Below are 24,369 nucleotides of genomic sequence, written 5' to 3'. Positions count from 1 at the left end.
AGGGATGGAGAAGGGATGGAGAGGGATGGAGAAGGGATGGAAAGCAGTGCAGATGCACAGCTGGCACAGCAAACCCCTGAGGAGGAGTGATGGAGCTGCCTCTGGGAGCACCTGGAGCAGCTGAAATTCCCTCTCAGCAGCAGAAGTCCCCTCTGCACTGCAGTGGAGGGGATGTGAAGGAGTCTGAGCTGTGTGTGCTCCATTCCTCACAGAGCACAGACGGGTTGGGCTGGGGGGACCTTAAAGATCACCTCGTTCCAAGCCCCTGCCGTGGGCAGGGGTCTCAAACACTAAGTCAGGTTGTTCAGAGCCCCACCCAACCTGGTCTTCATACTCCTCTGAGCTGGTCATTTTACAGCCCCCTTCACATGCATTATCTGCACAAGTCACCTGTGGCTTGTCATTTCTGGCCACACATCCCTCAGTGCACCATCAGACAGACACTAAGGAAGCCAAATCCTCGGGGAAAGGGGGAGGAGGGGAGAACATCACCTGCTGCAGCCTATTCTGAAAGCAGAACATATGGGCAAAGCAAGCACACATCTCCTGGAAGATTATCTCAAATCTCTGCAACCCTGCAGGGGCTGCAGGCCAGGGTTTTGCAGACAAGAGGGTGCATGTTCAAACCTCTCCAGCTGTTAGCAAATCCTTGAACACACAGCTACTTTGCTGCCCTAAAGAAGTTCCACAGCCGTCCTTTCCAAGTGCTGCAGCTGGAATTTCAGAGACAAGCAGCCCTGCAATGTCTGTGTCTGTAGAACACCTCCACGAGTCCTCCAGGGAACCCCTGGGACAGCACAGGAGGGACTTGGCTCCTCTCTTCTTTCATATACTTTAAACCAGTATGAGCACTGAAATAAATATACAAGGCATTATTAAATTATTATTTTTTAACAAAAAAGCAATCAGAGTGCTTTAATGTTAAAATGCTTTCATTTTTTTTCCTCTTTCACTTTTTAAAATTTTCTTTTTCTTTTCTCCCCAGGGAATACTTGCAGCTTTTCATACTGCTTTGAACAGTTGGAAAAAGGAAAAGTAAAAATTTGACCTACTGATGGCTACTCTGCTGCCCTGCTAAGAACCTGCTGCTCTGGCCTTGCTTGCTCACAAAGATGTGCCACAAAAATTACAAAAAACTAAAGCAGAATGTAGGAAGAGTGTGGCACATTCACAGGAGGTGGTGTTTGCTGGAGTCTCCAAGGCAGGAGAGGAGAGGAGAGTCTCCTTGGTTTCAGGTTTTCCAGCTGGGGTATGGGGTGCAGTGGGAGGAGTGTGATCCAAGGAAGACAGAGGGGAGAAGAAATATAATCTTCATATGGAAAAGTCTTATTTTGGCATAGAAAACCAAAATTGTTCCAAAAAATTTTCATCCAGCCTCTGGAATAAGTGAGCATCTATGGCCCTCTCCAGCTCCTAACAGGGCAGGGCAGAAAATATCAGAGAAGATCAGAGCTATAGCATCATACAACTAAGTTTTTTTAATTAATTCTATTTTCATAGTGTCCAAAATAAAATGAAGCATGTGGTTAGCTGAACAGGGTGGGCAAGCTGGCATAAGGAGAAATACTGTTAGGTTCTAACTTGCAAAGTGGGCTTTTTTTCCTTGTCCCAGGAGCTAGTTTATGTATGATAAATCTTTTTACTGAACAGCTTGCAAATTTGAGGTTTCATAAGGTTTTTGTATGTATGTGCATACATAAATATACATACATCTATATTGATTTATTTATATAAAAGGCATTGTACTTTCACTGTACTTTTTGCTTTGTACTGTGCATTTAACTGGCTCCCCTCATCTCATATGAATTTTCTGAATTATTTGTCCTATGTTTGCTTTTCTGTGCTTCCAGAATGACTTGAAGTGATCCTACTGAGCAAATTTCCCAGAATCAGAATCCTCAGACTGGCATTCTGGTAAGTTAATAGCAGAAGACAGTTTCAGAATACTTTAAAAAATGGGATCATTTTTTTTCTTTTCTCCTTCTTCCTCCCCACCCTTCACTCAGTAAGCAATTGCAGATTACCAGAGGGCAATTGCAGACTACCAGGGGATTGTTTCATGTATTTCCTTGTAAACTGTTTTAAAGCTCAAGCAGTTTATTCTACTTCCATTTATTAATACAAGACAGAGTTTAAAGTACACAGAGACACAACACATATTCATTTACCATGACAGGTTACCCAGGCTATCTAAAGAATATTAAATTCTGTTCAATCCGTGTCATTCTCCAGGTCTTTGTTTGGTCCATTATGAGGAATCTGAATGAGGAATTAAACTCCCATATCAGATAATAATCAGTCATTCTGATGTGAGAGAACTTCCATAATTTATCTGCCAAGGTGAAATTCCACCCAGGGCAGAGGACCAGCCTGAGACCACTTCAGCTGGCATCAGCCTATTGAAGCCTCAAACAACAAAAAGCCTCCAGGTTGCTCCTTCCAAAGAGACTTTTTTACTGCAAGACATGGAATCACCTCCCTTCTGGAGAAGTTAATTGTGGTTACACCAAAGGCCAAATTAATTTCATCATCAGCTTACAAATCAAAGTTGGGTCAATAAGGACCTACATACTACTTGAAATAATAAAATCCCTTATAAGGGGAGGAATTATTTTCCCTCCCTTTGAAATATTTCTCTTGGGAAATGAAACGGAGAAGGGCAGAAAATGACGCCACCATCCAGTTTATAAATTCCAAGTGTCTTTTCACATTCATAAGCCTTTAAGCCAGAGATTCTTGGCTTTTCATGTTGTTTCAAAGGTGATTTGAAACTCTTTTTTTGTGAGCACGCTCATCTTACTTTTGGGTTTCGCCTACATATTTCTCTAGAAGTCCATTTTAACTCAGAACCTGGCAAGTAATTTAACACTTATTTATTGAAACATGTGCATGAGCCTTAAAACCACCAGACAGTTGCAGCACAAACATCTGTCTTTTCAAAAGATAACACCCTGTCAAAATGCCCCAGAGCAAAATCTCTTCCCTTGGTTTGAAGTAGAAGCAGCAGCAGCTCCAGTAGTTAGAGAGCAAGTATTTTTGGAAAGATGACAGCTGGGTTGTCAGACATTAATGCTGAATTACACAATGCTTGTATGCTACAGCAGAGATGTAATAAGCAATTATTCTTACATTATCATATATAGGGCTGCCAAAGTACTGTCTGAGAGGCAAGATAAAGGGCTCGAGGTCTGTGCTGGTTCTATTGATGCCGGGGGGTTTCCATCAAATGATGTTAAGTCTATTTTCAGTCTTGTCATCTGAGGAAGTATCAGCTTAAACATGTGTCATGGCAGAAAGATATCAACCAATGGCATCTCCAAGGCACAACTACCCCCAGCATGAGAAAAGCAGGCACTCTAGTTACTGTAACTGCTGCTGATCAGAATTTAGCTTCTTCATCAGCAGATTCAGTACAGAGAGTAAAATCATATTTACTTAATCTTCAGTGTTGGAAGTCTCAACAAATTTCATTGTATTTCTCATATGTCATTTTTATACAGCACTGTTAAAAAGATCACTGCAGTCTTCAAAGAAAGTAAGAGGTCTCTGGGTAGTATTTATTTAGATCTTTTCTCATCTGGAAAGAGAAAATAAAAGAACTCCAGTCAGGGAGAAGGATGAGCAAACACATTGAATAGCTCCTTTGTCAAAGAAAACAGCCAAGCAAGCCTAGGGCTGGAAAACAAATGACTAGGGGTGATATGGCACAGGTCTGTGCATTTATAAATAAAGAAATTAAGAGAAAGGGATTGCTCACTGCTTCTCAAAATAGAAGAACAAAAGGACAGAAAATGGGCAGTTTGGGTTACAGGCTCCAAACAATCACAAGGTCATTTTCCAACATCCAATTAAGTGGTCAGTTTAGTTAAGTTAGTTAAACAACTATTCACATTCATGGCTATTAGCCAGAAATATATTTGAGGTTAAAACTCTAGCAGCAGAATTAATGGAAGGAAAAATCTCCATTGAGGAGATGTAGTAGATGTAATTTCTGCCTCAAAGTCTTTTCCTTGTAATTTTTCTCTAGGTATGCACTGCTGGAGAGTGGCTAATGGCCCCAAACCAGACCTGACATGGATCTTCTCATGCTCTAAATCACAAGGCTGGAAATTTAACTCATTCCAATTGTCAGGAACCCACTGAAGTCAGGTGACCCATGCAGATTTATTATGAGAGCCTCTATATATTTGTGACTATCAGAAAAAAGGAAGGACCTTAGGAAAACAAAGAATACAAATAGAAAAGTTTTAAGAAAAGTTATTCCAAAGTATTTCTGTTACCTTAAGACACCAACTATTAGAAATTCTATTTGAAATAATGGTGTGGTTTTCCAAGAATCATCATTCAGCAGCTGCTCCATCTCACCTCCTGGCAAAGCTTAGATAAGGACAGTTCTCTAGATGTGACTTTGCTAAACCAAGGCAGGGTGTTATTTTCAGTCAGATTCCTCAAAGACGTTTTTTAGCCTCATCTCACACTTCTGCTTTCCTAGATTTCAGCTTAGATTTGATTTCAGCTCAGATTAAGCAGTAACTCATCCAGAGGGGACATGAATTAAATAAATTCACAGTCAAGTCATGTTAAGAAAGATCAGTGTGTTTCCACTTGGGACCGTACAGCACCCAAGTACTCAGCTATTTTTGGGAAGAATGACAGGCTTCAAACAAAATTACAACTAAGCAGAAGCATTACTTAGACTATCAAACAAATGTGGCTGTGCCATCTGAAGTCAGTTTTATGTGGTATTAATACATATTCAGTATGTCACTGAGAGTCAATAAATATTGTTTCTCATATTAAACAGGCTCTGCTTCCCCTTTCCATTTGGAGAAACCAAAACCTGTGAGATTTTGCTCCACATTCACTTTCCCAAGCTGAGAGGGAACTCTGTGGCACGGGTGAATTCTGCTCACAGGCTCTTGCTCCCTCTGTTCCAGCACACCTGGCTCCCAGCTCTGGCTCCATCCTTCCCCTGCCTGACCCACAGCTGGGCTGCTGGCAGTCAGCAATGCCAAACACACATTCAAGGGAGCCTCTAATGAATCCTCACTGAAATTCCATCAACTGTGCAAAGTACATGGATTAAACACTGCCACACGGGTGAATGTACACATACCGAGTGTGTATTTATTGGTAAGAAAAATTGACTAGCAGGGTACCTGAATTTTATTCACAGCATCTATTCATAGCACATAGACACATTCTACAATTGTAGTCATTATTAAGAAAAATCAACAAAAGGCTACAGCATTATCAGAGCTTCTCCAGCAATTTCCTCTCACACATTAGGCATGCCTTACTTTTCCTTTTGTTGTCCAAGGAAGTATTATTTGTATAATATTCCACTGTGCTTTAAATAGCTCTCCAGACCATTTCTTAGATGAATTAAGAATTAAGTTATCTTCTATTGAACCCCTGTTATTTCTTTGTTGCCTCAGATTCTCAGTTTCAGATGTGCCAGGGTTAAAAAAAGTCCTCCCTAACTCTCACAAAGCCCTCCAGGGAGCCGCTGTCACATTTAATCTTTCCCTGTCTCCCTGTTTCTCGGGGTGTCTTCTGAATAACAGCAGTTTTGTCTATTTTATTTGCTCTTTCTCTTACACACACCCAGTTGAAGAAAAGTAATTGAAACTATGGCATCTCACCTTGCAGTATCGGTGTGGTTTGAACCGAGGTGTGCCTAGAGATCAAATTTCTGCTTATCAACTGCACAAATGTGATCCAAAGCCTGGAGACATCAATGAACTCTGCAGGAGTTCACTTGCTGAGCAGGTGTTCATGGCCCACCACGGGAAGAGAGATTTGGGGTAGAAATAGCTTTTCACCTGCACAAACTGAGCAGCTTTTTGCTGCAATTTGCACCTCTGGACCTGCCAGTAACACCCAGGTTCCTCTGAATGAGTCTGGCAGGCCAGGCTGAGCACTGCAATGAGGCACCAAACTGCTGTGTGTGTCTCCTGCCTGGCTTTTGCTGTGAAGCACAAACTGGTGATGCTGCAGGAGCTCTCTCTTGCTACTCTTGAGCCACAGTGGCTGCATCTCTTTCCATGCCATGGTACCCACACTTCTGACTCACCATCAGAAATTTTCTACACAACTGACCGTTTGCTTTCAGCTATGCAATTTTTTTTTTTACTTTTTTTTTTAAGTAGAAGCTTGATTTTTTTTTTTATGTTAAAGTCTAAAAATAAAAATAATCACTAGTGTTAAGTGACCTATAAGAATGAAGCAGAAACAGGCCAGTCAGACCTCATTAGCCAAGACTAGGGATTTCTGCTTGAATTTCATCCTCAAGACATCAGTCTTACTAAGTGATATTGGGATATTAAAAATTAATTCTGTGATGAGTTTTACTACTCCCATCTTCTTTCAGAAGCTCACAAATTATCATTTTGTTATCATGGTCTGGTGGAAACCTATTTTTGGTGTTAATGATAAGACAGATGTTTGTAATTTTGAAGACTGATAAAGATATTTTGAGGCAGCACTTAGCAGCATAAATTAGGTGTTCTCTAATAACCTATGCAAAATATTCAGGAATACTTTCCATGTAGTTATGAAAATAGACTAGGAAAATTATCACATTCTCAGGACTGGGTTACATTTTTATATCTTATCATAGAGCAGTTAATTTCTGGCTATTTCTTGCAGGACCTAACCCCAGCTGCTGGCTCCTTCCAGAGGCAGGACTTTGCACACAAATGGCACAGACAGGTAAATCTCAGTGACATCAGGGTCCCAAGCAGGCCTTGGGATGTTTGCCCCATGGCTTGGGATCACTTTGTGGTGGGAGTTCCAGGGGGGGAAAAAAGAGAATCACAGTGAAACAGCAGCCAGGAAATGGATATTTAAGGGATGGAAATGCTCTCGTGCTCCACCTCTGACTGCTGCACTTTCTCTGTGTACATTTTCTTCTGCTTTTGCCCAGATCCTTTTGTGTTTTACTGTATCCAGTGAAAGAGGTTGGGGTGTCTCCCTCACAAAATCATTGTGAAGCAGCCACACAACCTTGCTGTCAAATATATTTTTTAATTTCCCTTAATTTGATCTCTCTTATTTACGTAACATTTCACGGTTCTTTGTATTCCCATTCTAAGTATTTCCTATGCAAACATGGCCTTAAAATATCTGCTGGCTGCTTTCCCCGCCTTATGTTTTAGCCAAGCTATATCTAAACTACCTTCAATTCCTTTTTTTATCTCATGTGAATGCTTCCAATTCTTTGGTTATGTTTTTTTGTGGGGTGTGTTAATGCTGTGCTTTGCCACTCCTCTCCCCAGCAGTGCCCTCTCTCCCATCAGCAGTGGACTTGTGGCACTGAGATGTCCAAGGATCACACCGAGAGAATTCCTGCTGAGCTCCTGCTGTGGAAGAGCTGGCACAGACAGGAAGAAAAGCTGCTTTTAAGGTATGGTAAGATAAAAGAGAGTAGCAGCAGCTCTCTGAGAAGCTCCAGGGTTGCTCTTGCTCCCCTAGGATAGTTGACTGTCCACATATTTTATCTGGATGCCTATTTTTATTTTAGGCATTCCTTAGAAGGGGCCTTTTTTTAATAAGAGATAATTTCTTATTAAAGTTGGTCTTTGATCTCCAAGTGGAGGTTTGGGCACAAGTACAGTTTGAAATTGTTTCTTAACAGCACAAATTATAACAGTTGTGTTGCCTTTTTTTAAAGTAAGTTTTGTCTCTGCTAGTGAATATCTGCAATTTGTGCTATTGTTCCTCAGATGAAGGTGTGGGTTTTTTACAATGAAGAATTCTACTACCAAGGAATTGGAGAGCTCTTTGGGAAAATAAACCTCCTTTCATCTCCTGAGCCTTTCACTTGGATCATTTATTCACTACAGATCTAAGAATTGGGATGAAACATATACAATATTTTGATCTTTTAACTGATAATGTGGTCAACATAACACAGCTGGCCTTTTTCCTTCTTTCTCATTCATTTTGGGACAGGTGTGGTGGCCAAATGACACTGCCACAGCCCACTGCCATAATGTCCCTAAGGGCAACGAGGCAATGACCTCCCTTTCTTTGTACAGCTAGAAATTTTTAAAAGGTTTGGGAAGATTTATCTTCTCAGGAGGGCTATAAATTTTAATTTCCATTAAAATTTATCCAAACAAAATGAACACAAGCCACTCAAATACAAAAGTTTTTGGGTTTGGGTTTTTATTTTTTTAACTACATAACTGCAGCTGACTAGATGTGTTTTCTGCCTGAGAATCTGGGTTATTACGTGGTGTGAAATATTGCTACATGCATTCCAGAAAGACAAAAGCCCAAATATTGTTGCTGTGCAGCAGAAGTGATGGGGTTCTTGAGAATATGAGTGGTGAGCAGTTACTCAGATTAATAAGAGGATGTCTGCAGTCCACTAAAGAGCATTGGCAATTGCTCAGACACCTGAGCACTGCACAGGGACACTCACAGCAGAAAATGTTCAAATATATTGCTGCAAATACATAACATTTCTGTGAACAAATGGAGCTCAGAGTTTCATGCTCGGGGTACTCATGATCTAACTAACAAAGAAGATTAAATGTGAGTGGGAGATGCATGACTTGTGATTTAATCAGTGGAAACACACACAGCAAAATGAACGAGGGACTGATGAAATGTGCAAAAAGAGGGATTGGGAAGTGGATTTTGAGCTCTCAGCGTGTTGCTGGGCTCTCTCTGTGCAGTGTTGCACTCACTGCTCTGCCTCAGTAAAGGGTGGCAAAGCCAGGCTTGAAACCCTGTGCCTGGTCATGCCTGAGCGAGCCAGTTTGGTCTTCTGGAATTGGGATTTGTTCCAGGGACTGCAGAAGGGAGGAAAGGGCCCAAACCCACATTCCTCAATCAGCCCAGGTTCAATTAAGTGGCCTTTCTGCATTTGCAGTTCCTTATATCTTGACAGATAGTAGTTAATAGTTTTAATTATCTGCAACCAGATAATTAAATCTGATAGGCATCTTGATAGGAACAACTTGTCAAGGCAGGTAAAGGCACAGGGCTTCATAAAGTTGACAGTGGCTCTCCAGGCAGAAACTGCTCTTGAAAGAAAATCTCCAAACTGCTTAAGGTGTGTTTGAAATATGAAAATGGAAATGTCTGCTTTGTTTCCTGGCCAGCTCCAGCTTGAGCATTAGGTCACATCAAAGTGTATTTTTAATGATCAGTGCTAGCTGTGGTGCTGAACCTTGAGGGATGATGTTGGAAAAGGGAGATTAGGACTAAACTGGCTTCTCTTTAGGGTGCTGGGAAGAGAAAGGCAAGCAGGAACTACCAGGGAATGGCAATGATAATGTCCCATAGTCATAAAATTATATATATATATAAAATTACTTCATTGATACTAAATAGATAATCCAGCCTCCATCCCTGGATTATTATAACCAACAGTAGTAAGAAATGTAATAATAAGAATATATATGTGTAAAAACGAATATTAATCACAATGTCTGGCTAGACTTCAGACCATTATTGGCATTGTGAAGTGTGTCCAACTTTGAGTTTATTGTCCTTAATTGACTGTGATTTCTTTCATCCAACAGCTTGCCAAAAAACACAGTGGCAAGTTTTGGATAATTAACTAAATTATTTATATATATTATAGTATTATACATATATATTGCATTATTATTTATTAAGATAAATATTATATTATATTATATTATATTATATTATATTATATTATATTATATTATATTATATTATATTATATTATATTATATTATATTATTTATTATATATATAATACCCAATATTTCTCGATTTTGCTGTTCCAAAAGACCTTTAACAAACACTTTTTCAAGGAAATTATCTCTTTCATTGTGGTATGAGTAATGCAGTATTAAGTACATACCTCAGCTCTTGAATTATGGCTTTATCTTTGATGTTAGTGATCAAATATTCATTGCCTTGATTATTCAGATAATTAGACATTTTATCAGTTTCTTTGAAAAGCTCAGAAGCAAAGAGCCAAATCCCTTGAAGGGTTGTTCAATATTTAGTTTACTGTCAGCAGGACAATACTGCAACAAGGGAAAAAAAAGTGTTTGTTGCAGAAAGTCTCAGATTTTCAAATGAATGCTTTACATTTACAATTACCTTATTTACAAAATAAGGTGTGATATAGTTAATTCTTGCAAAAAATCCCCATAAAACTGGAGGCCAGACCCACAGCTGAGGATACCTGTCACAACTGCAGGAGTGTTAATGGAAGCAGAGCCATTCCTTACCCAGCTGAAGGCTCTCATCAAGAATCCATTGCTCTTTGAATTAAGTGCTGTTTAAAAACAGTAACATGAGGAAACTCTGCATTTCACCCTTGCAGGAGAGGTGATGCAAAGCTTCTATTTTTATGCATGAAAATAAAATTAAAGATCATATATTATTAAAACTGGAGACGTAAATTCCTCTGGTTTTTTTTATGAACATCAAATAGTGGCACCTATGAAATCCCAATGTTTTTAAGGTTATAATTTAATTTACCACTGGCACAAAAAGAAAAAAAATTGTATTTAGATCTTTGTTATGCTTAATCATTTCAAGCTTTCTGACTGCTGTGAGGATGTCGGGGAACATTAGAATAAAATCAGCTCGATGCTCATGCATAATGTGCAAGAAATTTTTTGTTTGCTATAATTTCTACTCTTTCATACTAATTGTCATCAGCAGAGAATGCAGGCTGTAGTTGTCTTGCTAAAGATAAATACAACTATAGCTACAGTATTTTCCATTCAATTTATTAATTTATTTCACCCTGGGTGTATACACCATGTAAAATGCATCTCTAAAGAAAAAGTATTTCAGTGTGTGTGCACTGTAGAAATGAGAGGTGTAGAATGTATGAGTGCTTTTTATTTTTATTGAGAGACAAAATATAAGAGTGATTTCCATCCCTTTCTGCCACAGATTTCAGTTATGGCTCCATGCTCCAGATGTTTATGGAGGTGTGCAGAAATAGATCCTCCAAAAATGTCAGAAGTGGCTTCACTCAAATATTAATTATTTTACCATTTCAATCATTGTAAGTATTATCTATAAAAAATAGCACAAATGCTTCATAACAAAACACTGCTATACCTATATATCACTGTAAGTAACATTTTATGTACATAGGTTCAAAATGAGTTTAAATGTTTGATTTCACCATCCTAAACTGCCCCATTGCAATGATAACACAAAGAGTTACAAACACAATGGTTTTGGTTTTGGTTTTCTATTTTAACTTAAGTGTTTGAGGTGCTTTTATGAACATATGAATAGTTAAGTAAATTCTGAGGAAAAATATGTGTTTATCCATATTTAAACACTACATTTTCAAGAGGCTTTTCTTTTTCCTTCACACTGGATCAGAAATAGAAAGATTGCAGTTGTTACAAAGTAGTCAAGGAGAAAAAGGATGACTAAGATCATTAAAAGCAGGCAAGTGTTTTCATTTTCATTTTGATTTTGCTACCCTTCAAACTGAGACATGACCTCACTGTTTTCTTTCTTTCAAGAATGATTCGCTGCAAGATTTTACAGAGAAGCCTGGAATAGTGAATATCAGCAAGAAATAAAAATGCAAAAATATTCTGCTTGAAAGCAGGCAATTAAACATATAACTTTTTAAATGGGGAGATGTGAGTTAGCAGAACCCTAAACAGAAATTCTATTTATTTTTGTATTCACACAAGATATAACCTAAACAGTTCTCCAAGTGTTTAGAAAGCTGGATGCATAGTTCTAGAACAGACCTTGTTCTGGAGAAACTGCTGAGCACAGCTTTTATATTGTTGTATTAATGCAATTTATTTACTGTGAAATGTTCCCATTATTGAATCCTATTTTTCTCCCAACTGGTCATACTGTGGAAAGCAAACCATCCAGTTTAAATAAATAAAACAATACCATTGTGCTGGTAAGTCAGAAGATAGCAATTCTGTGCAAGGGAAATGCAAATATGAATGCAATTTTAATTTCATGGATAAATGGAATTTACAAAAAGGTGGTGCAATGCTTTTCCCCTCTTTTGTTCATCTCATCATTAGACACAAAAACCCATCCTTCATTCACCATATTCCATATGTTTTAGTGCTCTTCAAAAGGCTTTATGAACATTTCTCTTCTGATCTAGTAGCTTGGTGAGCAGAGGTTGAGGTATCAAATTACCCAAGGTCTCCAAAAGTTATTTCATAGACATGTCCTCTTTGCTGGAGATTACTTGAGATAATAGCTGTTTGCCTGTGGGTCTCCTGTTCATGTTGGAGAGTATTCTCAGTACAATGTCCTTCTAGGCAGCTCTCCTCACTCCTAACAATAAGCTACTTATTCACTCTGTCCTCCCTCTGTTTTTGCACTCATTAATTTAAGAGCAAATGTATAAACAGACTTAAATTTCCAATAAACATTCTTATTGCCATATTTCTTTTAGTGATCTAAAAAACAGTGAATATTTTGCTAACATTGTTTCATTTCTTTTTTTGTTTTTTGTTTGTTTTTTTTCCTACAAACACAATGAAGTTTAGAAAGGTCAGGGTTTATGAGAGTCAGGACTGCAAAGTCAAAGGTGGGTAAAAGGAGAATATAATTAGTGAGGGGCAGGAGCTGAAGGCTCTGCTGGGCAGATTTCTGAGCCACAGTTCAATGCAGAATGAGGAAATGAAAGCCTGGGTTTAATGTTGTTCTTATTAATCCTCCTTTAGTCCTCCTGGTACGTGCATTGTCCTTGAAGAGAGGGGCCTTGTACAGAACATCCCCAGCTCACCCCTGCTCTGCAGCTCTCACTCGTGGGAGACTCACTCCGAGCAGCAGCTGCTTCTCTTGGTGCTTGTCCAAGGCAACTGGAGCTGTGAAACTTTTGAGGATCACCTTTCACATTAAATCTGTTTTCTTCAGGAAATAAATTCTCACTTCAGCGTGGCCTGTGCTATATAAGTATACAAATCAAGAAGTGTTTCTGATTGAAAGGGCACACAGAGATTGCTCCAGGCTGCTAATACCATCCTTGTGTGAAACAAAGACAGATAACCAAGACGGGGCTCAAAAGTGATAATACACACACAAAAAAGTGCTATTTTTTCCAAAACAGCACACCTTCATCACCACTAGCTCAGAGAAATAGTGATTTCTTTCTAGCTTAGTGGCACTTAAAAGGATCCCTGCTAAAAGATGTAAAAGCAGGATTCAGCACCTGTGTTAAAGCTATAGAATTTGAAAATAAAGCTGATGAAAAGCTCAAAGATCTGGATGAGAATGGACAAATATTTTTATTTCAACACAAAATTAATGCTGCAATGGAAGAAATTTTAATCCTCTAACCAAGGACTTTTATGCTCCTATCCTCAATATCTTTGAATCTGAACTTCATCTTATCTTCCAGCTAAGTCTGATTCAATTCCCCTCTAAAGGACAGAAAAACTTTCCATTAGTTTCAGTGTGGGCTAAGTGAGGTGTCATGGACAAGGTGAAACAGATAAATGAGCATTTACAGAATCAGATATGAGCATTCCTGAGTCACAAAGGGATGATATGGTAATATATAGTACCCAATGGGAATGCTGAGCACCTGGAGAATGATTTTCATGAGGATGTGCCCTACCTTCCAGCTGGGACTGTCTCCTCTGAGGTCATAATTGCATAAACACAGCCACACCAGCCCAAAGTACAGCAAGACAGTGATAAAATGACACCACAGAAAGTGGGGTGCCTGAGTTTGTGCTGGGTTCTGCAGTGCAGAATGAAGCCTGAACCTTTTCAACATCCTCTTGGCTCAGGAGAATATCTACATATCTGAAAGGTTATTTTAAAATTCAATTTGTCCTCTATATTCTATAAAGGTATTTCTTTAATTCAGCATGGTAGAACTAACTATGTATGTAATAAGGTACATCTCCTGTCACACTTTTTAAATAATACTTTCCCAAGCTATAGGTAAAAAGTCTTGATCTGCAGGAGATAAGGGTAGCATATTGTCCAGTAATATGGATCATTTTTCTTGCCTGTCTGGAATTTTTATTACAATGCTAGATCCTCCACAGAGCAAAGAAAATGACAGGGAAAGCATCGACAGCATTCTCCAGTGCCTGCTGAGGTCCTTAGCCTTTAAATATTTCAGGCAGCATCTCTGATTCAGAATGAAAATGGACAAATGAAAACATGAACTGAGTTCTCCAGGATGGGAGTTGCGGGAAGAGCCAGAGATAAGATTTATCAGGGCATGGAATAGGTTTCTAGTGGAAAGTTATGGCAAATTAGCCTGAATATAGTACTCAGATATATGGCAGGAAGCAATTCCAGAGAGTTATGGCAATAAGCAAAGTAGCCTCCAGGTCTTTTTCATCTGGACAGTTTGGGAATGAGTCTGTGATTGGTTTCTCTCATGGCACAGTCTGCAGCTGGTAAGCAAGGAGGGGAAAAAAGTCAATATTATTTTTTTTAAAGTGTTCCCATTATTTTGCTCTCTGCCCAGTATTCATTACTGTGTAAGTCAAGTTTCCCACTTACTCTATAGCACTTTGGAAACAACTTTGATTGTAGAAACAACCAACAGCCTCTTGGAGGTGGTGACAGGAAGGCAGGGCAGAATCAGGATGGAAAGACCAAAGCTGCTCAATCTCATCACTCCCCCCTGCTATAAGAGCACTCAGCTCAAGAGAACATTTTTTTTTTCAGGCCATGTTCAATCTGCTGCAGTTTTAAAAGTCTCAAGTGATAGGGAATATTTTCTCACCACTTACTGGGAAGTTGGAGTCTGTCAGCTCCAACTTATAAATATCTGGTTTGATGGTGGCATTTACAAGTCTCCTGCTGCACTGAGCTCAGTGCACAAGTTAACAGCTCACATCCCAAAGTCAGATCCTTAATTATCGTGTCTTTCCAGCCAGAGATTCATCAGAAATTCTTCTGATGATGCCCCAGACAGAAGTGGTACACCAATGGAGCAGGTTTTACCTGGAACAAGACTTTCTGGGTTCCTGAGGACACCTGACACGGCAGGAGGAAGTGACTCAGCAGATGTTTCAATGCTTGTTCCTCTGACCCTCACAAGATTTTCCTTAAAATGCAAAAATGCAAAAAAAAAAATCCTTTTTTTCCTTGAAAATCCTTAATTTGCTTGAGGGCTATTCAACTTTTTCATCACACATTCAACAGAAAGAAAGAAGCAAAATCTTCCCTCGCACGATGTTCTGTATTATTGAAGGCAGTTTGGGGAAAAGATCTTTTATCTAGGACTGGGTAGAATATAAATTAACATGGAAAGGACAAGAGGAAGTTTAACACAGTGTATGGAATCCAGGATTTTTTTATAATTAAATTCTTTCTCCTTAAAGAGTAATGGACTCTTTCTCCTTCTTCACAGATTTTCCACTGAATTTTTTTTATTAGCACTCACAAAACAAAGGAGAGAAGAGAGCAGAAGATCCTATGGCTCTTTAATTGCACCTTTTCTTCTGTATCCTTCATGAAACATTATAGGGAACAAATAAATATAAATGTCACACTTTTGGAATGATACCTTCTTTATATGCAGAAATTAATTATAAATCCTTCCAAAGTAAATCCTTATGATCTCATCAAATTACTGTATTAAAAATCATCATGAAAATATCTTTCCATGTGAGACTTTCAAATATATGAAATGTAAATTAATTCTCAGAAATTGCCTGAATGAATGCATTAAGCCTATTCTGTGGGTGGTTATACAGACACTTTGAAATTTTTTTGTTCATATCTTCAATCACCTACAGCAGCACAACAGTAAAACCCTCAAGCCCTCCATCTTATTTGCTGCAACCATGGCACAGAAATTAGACAGGAGACTTTGGAACAAAAATACTCAGAGATTTCATTAAAACATTTTATTCCTGAGCATCTGAAGTTAAAAAAAAAAATAATAAAAAAAAAATCCACAAAAGACTCAATATGTTGTTTGACCAAATAACTGTTTAGAGGATAAATGCAGAAGGGAGCATCTCCATTTACCCTGAGAAAGCTATCCAGCATACATAAAATCAAGGTGAAAAAAAATACCTATTAGCACTAATTCAAAATACTACCAAAGTGTCTGAAAATGCACTTTCCTAGAAGATTTAATACTTTATATAAAGGTAGGCAGGTATTTCAGACAGAGGCCTGTCAGTGTTTCCATTAACTTAAATGATGGAAGACTGTGCTCATGTAAAATTTACAGTGTACATTAAACCATCAAGGGTAACAACATTCTTAAAGCCAGAATTAAGATTCAAAATGATCTTGATAAATTGGAAAGATGGTCAAGATTCAACGAGATGACATTGGGCAAGTGGCAATGTCCTGTTCAGTGTCACAAGAGAAGAACAGAGCTGAGGTGCCTGTGAGGAGTGCAGGAGTGCAAATCTGCCCACTTTGGATGTGGATGAAAATCTTCTACAGACCGAGCACTGGAAATCCCTTAAAGGAGTAAAAATCCCTTAAAGAACTAGAAATTCCTCTTCTGAGCTTTCCTTGCCTACATTTATCCTCTTTCCTTCTCTTATTTCTATTCCTTTTACTTTCCTGTTGTCTCTCACAGTCACAGCTGGATGATCTCCCATGGCAGGCACAGGCTCTGAGCAAAGCACGCTGAATATTGCAGTGTCTCAATTGAAATGACTCCTAGTAACCAAAAAAATACACCTAAAGAATGTCATTGAAGCATCTGGCTTTCCTCCCTGGATCACTTTAGAGTAGACCTGACCATCATACTGGGTTTCTTCATAGAAATATTTGTGGGCAAAACACATATTAAAAGGAAAAGCAGGTATTTTAAAATAAAAACACAAGAAATCAACCAAAGAAACAATAAACTCTTCTCCCACAAAAACAGTTTGGGGAACAAACTCCTTGGAAGCCTCCCTGTGTTAGTCAAGTTTCCCCTGAAAAGAGGCTTTGAACAAGGTACAACAATCTTGCTTCATTTCAAAGCTTTCCCTATAGAAAACACATCCCTTGTTCTTGTTAAAGTGTCTAATTCAGCAATAAAGTAAGTGAGGCCAGGAAGAAGGGTAAACAATTCCTTTCACACCAGATACTGAAACAGAGATCTGCTGTTGAATTAGATAAAACAAAATTGGGCTGCCAGAGGTGCTCACAGTTCCCAGCCCTGCGCAGCCACACGCCCGCAGTGGGTGTTCAGTGACAGCCTCTCACGAGACACAGCAAAGCAAACGAGGCTCTTTTGGGAACAAAATCCCCCTCAGCACTGGCACTGAGGCTGCCCATGCCTCACCTGAAGCAAAAAGAGCTTTTCTGTAATCTGTACTCACTCATTTTGAATTGTTTCCAGTCACCCTCTTGACCCTGGCTCATCCTGCTTGTCATTCCCACTCCTGTCCTGTGAAAAGATGGGAAAAAACCATAGTGACTACAGCAAATTCTGTTCTCAGCTCTGTCCAGCACCACGTGTGGGCTTCATTCACACCTTATTCTGGTGCTATTTGGCCCAATGCTTTCATGGTGTTCATTTTCTTCCCCTTGGCCAACTGCAGCTTCAGCATCCTCTGTCCAGGATTCTCCCCATGTGTTCACCTCTTCTACCCCAAACACTTGGGACATTGGCTTTTCAGAGAAAGTGCTCTCCTTTTTTAGGTCTGCCTTGCCATAGGACCATTCAGATGATGTGAAGTGAGATAGTGGTGGATAAATTGGGAGTTCAATTGATTGCTTCTATTTCCTTTATTTTGTATCTTCTCCATTTTTGTGGTTTAAAAAGTTTTTAAGTATCACCCAGGGCTTGAATGTCACCCTGCTGAAGAGGAAATATTAGCAAATAATGTGAATTTAGGTACTTAAACAGAGCACCTACATAACACTGTGATGCCTGAAGGGACATTCTACAATTCTTAGAATTAGTGAAAATAATTAAAATGTTATTTTAAACAGACTGAAATACTAATTATTGCTTTAACTGAGATTCCATTTATAGCAAGTTACATTTAACATTTCATTAAGAAAGCAAATGCAAGAAGTATCATTCATAGCTACTTTGTTTATGGGGCAGCAGTAAATTCAATTTATCAGTAAGGTATTCAAATTAATATAAAATGGGCCAGTACATTTAGCAGAAGAAAACTTGTCTTTTCTGAAGCTCAAAGAAACCAGAAGCTAAGGGGAAAAAAAAATAAGGAAAAAACTCTATTACAGCTCAAATTCAAGGCAGCAAATTACAAGATTTTTCTCTCTACCCAAGACAGAAATTCAAATAAATAAAGAAGTAAACATCAACAAGAAAATGTGACACAGGCTGCCACTTCTTTCCCCATCAGCTGAATAGCTGAATTAAATCATCCCTTGTGACTTTAAGGAGAAAACCAGTTTTCTTTCTAACCTAAAGACAATTGCCTGCAGAGTAAGGAATGTCCAAGACATTTGACAATTCCCCCCACGAGTTGTACCCAAAGATTTTTGCCTTGACAAGAGAGAGTACTGGAAAGAGAGAGTTTGTGGAAGCAATTACAGAATGTTGCAGCTACTCGCTCCTCCAGCACCAGCTTAACCTGTTCCCCGTAGGTTTCCTGTTTACTCAAGACCTCTGAGGACTCGGATTACTCTTGTCAGCAGGAGTTAAAGACACTTAAGAACAGGAAGAACAGAAAAATCTCAACCTTTGCAAGCCAACCTCATCTGTCTCTCAACCCAGACTTGCCCAGACCTTATAGCCTAAAGCCCCAGTGCATGGAAACCAATGCCAGGCAAACAGAAATCCTTCCTAGCAGTACCCTAGGGCTGTGCTCCCTAGAAATCTTTACCCTCATTGAACCAGATTTCCCTAGAAGAGCTTTGTTCCCCAAATAGCATACTCCATCTCAGATGGGCACTCAGAACACTTGGGAAGTGCAGCAGGGTGTTCTTTGGAATCCCACAAACTGTTGTTTTTCTTGAGTTTTGAATCTCGCCTGCAAATCCCATGTCACTGTTCAAGAATCTTTCTGTGCAGCTGATCACATTAAATTTTCCCCAAAACTTTCACTGTTTCCTTCCTTTTGCTCCTATTCTTTTGCTGTTACTTGCTGTCTCTCTTGTTCCTGGCTCTGTGGTCTTCAAAGACCTGGATTCCTCTCCTGTCTCCACACCAGGCACACTCAGCAGCTGTGAATAAGTCATGTCTTTGCATATTTGGCATTAATTTTCAAACCTTTTTTAGATTAAGATCATTCATTCCCATGTGTATAGAACCTGCTATAGCATGGCCCTGATTGCACTTGAGGTTACTGATGTATGAAGGAATAACTGCATTTCAGAGGGGAGAGAAAGGCTGAAATCAGTAGAACAACTGGCAGCTCTTGTTACACAGTAATAAAATTGAATCTCATATTATACACTTATTTCTTAGCTAGTTCTTTCTTAAAGACCTAGTCAAAAATTACCTCCTATTGTAGTGTGGAGAGGAAATCTAGCAAATAACCCCAGTTTTTTAAACCAGAGGGAGCAGGAGGTGTAAAAATAAGAAGTGATGTATGTTGAGACAAGGAACCAAGTTCTTTTGCTTATTCTTAAAAGAGTGCATTGATGTTCTTCCAGGTTTAGAGAGTATTTACTTTCTGAAATATGTTTTACAGAGTGTATTATGGTCATATTCACAATTGGCCTCAGAGAAGGACACGGACTTGGAGCTTGTTCAGGGTAATTTAATCAATCTTACACAAAAAAGCAACAGCCAACCATTATGGCCCAAGTCAATACTAAAATGATTTCCCAAAACTCATTTCAAAGTCTCTTCCAGGAATCAACTGGTAGCTTCAAAACACTGAGGCTCAACAATGAATTTAATTTTCTCTGAAGTCCATAACTGAGCTTTTTTTAAAAATAAAAATTATGGTTTACTGCCATCTTTAATAAAATACTATGCTTTGGGTAGCATGTCATTGTGTTCCTGGTAACTCCTCATTTTTTAACATAAATCAATATATTTGGTATGGTTGGTGCCACATCATAATGACAAGAAATACTAAGGCAGCTCATTTTGTAGAGGAAAAACAAACACATGGCATATATTTAATCTGCCTGCCTACCTACCAGATGGAGAAAAGAAGGGCCAAGACACTGATGGAGTAACTGCTTAATCACATCAGCTTGGTGGCTTATTTATAAACACAAACAAGTCCACTTGCACCTTTGGGAGCTCACCATGTTTTCTCCCAGCTTCTGAAAGTGCATGGTGGTTAATATTCTATTTACAGAGGAGACAGATACGTGATATGATCACGAGATTACAAGGAAATAACATCTTTGTGACTACTGCCTCACCTGGATTCCTGTATCATAACTACTGTTCCATTTCATCCACTGAGAATACCTCTGATTAATTTAAAAATTCTCATGTTTTGAGGAACTTTTCTTGTAAGTTCCATAAATATATCACAAGTACCTCACAGCTATTCCATAGAAAGCATCACTTACTTCAGCAAGAGGTTTATTCAGGTACAGACAATGGATATTTTGACACTTTCTCCTTCACCAGATAAAGATTTGCTCAGTGACAAAAAGTGTGCCAGATTTTGTCTCATTTTTGGGTACTTCAGTTCCTGTTTAAATCAATGAAATGATTTTGTGGGATAAAAGGATACCCAGAGGAGCAGAGAATGGCAAATGTTTGTCTCGGAATACTCGGTGTGGGAGAGGGCACAGATCCTGTAGCACTGCTGACTTACTGATATTTGTCTGGAAAAGGCAGAGAATTCAGCTCTTGCAAGAAAGCAGAGTTAAGCCCTGTCTAGTCTGTGTCACTGGGTTGTCACTGATGTGAGCTACCTAAACAATTCTCACATGCCCTACAAATCAGAGAAATCAGACTCAGGGGGAATATTAGGGAGCAAGAAGAGGAGAGAGATGTAGTGGAGGGAACAGTTGGGATCATAAACAAAAAAAAAAAAAACCCATATATTTTTCCAGGACTGAAGGAATGCCAGTATTTTCCTGTCTCATTAAAAGTGTCCAGAAACATCCTGCAAATTTTTTAATTCCTCTGTTGAATTACGGATTTTGTCTGCCACTTCTTTCATTTTTCTTTTTTATTTTCTGTCCTATTTAGTTTTGGTTTGGATTTTGTGGGGTTTTGGTGGGTAATGAAAAGAGTGAAAACTGAGAGAATGTATAGAAGGAAGTAAAATTTTCAATGATCCATTAAAAACATTAATACAGTAGAAAGATTATCATAAATTCTACATATAACTTTAATTCCAGAAAAAAACCAAGAACAAAACTTTTTGTCTGTTTTCCTAATTTTCCTGGGGCTCATTTAGACAGAAAAAAAAGAAATAGAATCAAATGGAAATATCAATGTAAATATGATACCAAAATTAAGCTGCAAACTTTAAAAAACAATTACCTTTAGATCTACTTACCCAGGCACCCGATGCATTTCCTCTTGCATAGACTTTAAATAAGCATTGATTTTCAATACAAATTGAAATACAAACAAAATACAAATACAAATGTTAATTTAAGCAGACCTGGGTGAGGCTCTGTGGGCTTTGCTTTGCAGACAGTAGGATCAGACCATCACTGTTGCTGCTTCTGGCCTAAAACCCATGAACCAATGAATCACAGTGATGGTGCTGCTGCCAAGTCAATTAGCAGCACATAATCCAGGAGAAAGAATTAATTATTACATATTCACCTTCTGCCTTAACATCTGTGGAACTTTCTATTGGGTCATTTACCTGTGCTGGACTCTGGGTGTTTCACACAAACCACTTCATCTCTGGCCTCTGGATTCAGAAATCTACAGAAGCAAAGCCTTTGGCTCTCTTAAATTTCTTAACTTGGATACTTTGGCTGACAGAGTTTGTGAGGATTTGACACCAAATTTTCCTTTCCATAGCTATGGTTTATGTGGGGCAGGGGGTTACTGGGGCCAAGCTCCAGAATCTTGCTTGGACCTCTGAGAGACCTCTCAATTTCTTATTCCAACCTCCAGAAAACAATTGTCCAGTTCTCCTAAGTCTGTGTTCTTGATGAAGACAAATTATTATGATTTTTACTATTCATAGGGCCACCACAATTTTTTCTCTTTAAAAGAAGCATTTTATTTTTTATTTGGTTCTTTATGGGTATTGCACAAAGCTCCCTATGGTGAGCTCAGACAGTGAGGAACGAGCAGGATATGCAAGGGTTCTGTCCCCTCTCAGATTCAATAAATGGATCTCTAACAGATGGCTAATCACAAAGATAACCATTAACCAATCCTAGGAATGCTTAGCTCTTCCAAAAACATCATGGAGGGGTATTCTGGCACGCTGTGTTCCAGCTCTGCAACTGAAGTGAGCCAAACATGCTCTGCCCTAGGCTGGTGCAGAGATTGAAAAAAACAGAGTGTCTGGTGTCCTGGTGGCTTATTTTGATTCTGTCTAACTGCAATCCTTTATCAGCCATGGACCTTTATTCAAGACCAGCAAGGGCTGAATAATTGGATTTTCTTGGCAGGTAACCTTTCTTACACTGCCAATTAATCCAGAAGAATAAAAAAGGGCTACTGATCTCTGTGAGAAGAAACACCCAAGTGATCAAAGGCTGGATTCCCTCTCCCAGCACTCCTGCCAGTGACTGTGTGTGATGCATATGTGGACATACTGCTCATGCACCATAAATGGGCACATTATCGGGTTTTTCATTCATCTGGAAGTTCAGTGGGAGTGATGGAGGTCCTGCATATTCATAAATATGGAACAGATGCCCAATATAATCAAATTTAGCCTGAAAAATTCTGGTTCAAGAAAGGAAACTTGTGTGGTAAAGGGATACAAAAATCTTAGAAGCATGTGCTGTGATGGGCAGGCCAGTGATTTTCCCTATGCTCTCTGGCCAATTAGTCATAAACCCTTCCCTGCAGCTCCCCGTGTTCCATAAGATTTTTTTCCCCTCTCCTTCCCCTTTTCCTGCTCCAAGAGTTTCTGATCTGGGTACTATTTCCAGAGAGTGAAGTACAGATGAGCACCCTGCTAGGCAGACAGGAATATTGACTGTGGGCTGCACGTTCCTGGAGGAGCAGAGCAGCCCTAGGAGGGCTGCAGAGAGGGTGATGCCACACACAGCGTGTGGCAGGAGCTGAGGGCTGCTGGGGGCTGTGCCACACTCCCAGGAACATCTCCCCACGTGGTTCCCTTCTGGCTGGATCATATCTCTCTGGCACTTTTGAAGTAAAGACAGAGATTTTTATTCCCCATGTCCCTGAGCTCTGGAACAGGGTCAGCCATAGGTGTCCCCTTTCAGCCCTGCATGGCACAGCTGATAAAACAGGATTCTTTCTCTCCACCTCACTGATGTGCTGCCTGCCCCAGGGAGCAAATCTGAGCCATCCAGTTTGTCCACCTCAGTGCACAGGGAACCCTGTGCCCTCATATTGTTTTGTGTTCATTCCTGGCAGCTGGGCTCACAAAGGCAGGAGCTGCAGAGAATAAAGCAGGGACTGGCTCTGGCTGAGCCCAACATCAAGAGGAGCTGTGCTTTGGATTCTCTGCTGCTGATCTTCAGTTAATGTAAATCAACTTGATTCTGCTGGCATCAGTGGAAATGAGCTGATTCAGGCCATTTATAGTTTCTTCTTGTTTACTTACTGCATCCTAATGACTGCCAGGCACAAAAACACCTGACTGAGGACATTAGACACAAAGGCTTTATACCCCTAATGTTTTGTTCAGTTAAAGACTAAGACCTAACTTTACCTTCTGATGAGAAAGCCAGGCCCCTGAACACTTAGCACTAATAAGGTGCTTTTCAGTTTCTAAGTGCTTTACAAACATTAATTAATTATTCCTTTCAACAACCCTTGGTTATTTTCAGTGACTAGAGTGCCTGTTTACCGAGTTAGCTCCATTGGTGCACAGCACATTGTTGGCAGCAGGCAGGAGCATAAATTGATCTATAACCAGACGCTGTAATTTGCAGCAGATTTGCTTCACCAAACACCATCAGGGCAGCTCCAGAAGCAGCTTGGAGGAGTGACCACTCCTCCCCGTGTCCTGTGGTGGGGATAACCTTTACCTTCCCTGCTACACTGAGCAGAAACAGAGAATCTGTTCGCTGCACAATTTAGCTAATTCCATGGGAACATATGTCAAACGGGAGCTTCACACAGCTGCAAGAAAGGAGCAACAAATGTTGTATGTGTCACACAGAAACACCCATTACACTACAGAAATGACACAGAGGATAGGCAGATTTCTGGTTAGAGAGGTTACTGTGGTGAGGCAGCAGAATTTCCTGCTTGCAGTTAAAAATACAAAATACTCCTCATCTGTATCTGGAAGCTAATAACAGCTAGAGAAAAAAAAAAGAAAAATATCTAACCCAAAAATCAGCCAATCAACCAAAAAACAGAACATGCCATACTACCAACCCTAACATGGCCAAGTTCCACTGGAAGGGAAGATGATCAGG

General features: G+C 39.4%; 2 long non-coding RNA genes across 13 annotated transcripts in view; one reads left to right on the top strand and one right to left on the bottom strand.

Annotated features, from left to right (window-relative positions):
- Window positions 1–2,111: 2,111 nt before the first annotated feature.
- The window catches only part of LOC107209028, a 57,645-nt gene continuing 35,387 nt past the window's right edge, over window positions 2,112–24,369 (bottom strand). For 8 of the 12 annotated variants that reach the window (XR_004498711.1, XR_004498714.1, XR_004498713.1 and 5 more), the window contains 3 exons: window positions 17,259–17,326; window positions 14,926–15,028; window positions 2,112–3,577 (listed from right to left, as the gene is read on the bottom strand). This is a non-coding gene — a long non-coding RNA (uncharacterized LOC107209028). Of the gene's footprint in view, window positions 3,578–11,015; window positions 12,902–14,925; window positions 15,029–17,258; window positions 17,327–17,413; window positions 17,741–18,047; window positions 18,097–24,369 lie in introns of those variants that run through there. The other 4 variants (XR_004498720.1, XR_004498718.1, XR_002002095.2 and 1 more) reach the window with 4 other exon arrangements.
- Window positions 5,642–16,193, top strand: LOC107209029. Its single transcript, XR_004498722.1, has 3 exons — window positions 5,642–7,408; window positions 10,903–11,017; window positions 15,335–16,193. It is a non-coding gene; the product is annotated as an uncharacterized LOC107209029 (long non-coding RNA).

The sequence above is a fragment of the Parus major genome, chromosome 9, assembly GCF_001522545.3.
Source record: "Parus major isolate Abel chromosome 9, Parus_major1.1, whole genome shotgun sequence".
NCBI classification, from domain to species: domain Eukaryota; kingdom Metazoa; phylum Chordata; class Aves; order Passeriformes; family Paridae; genus Parus; species Parus major.
This window is presented reverse-complemented; position numbering and strand designations above follow the sequence as displayed.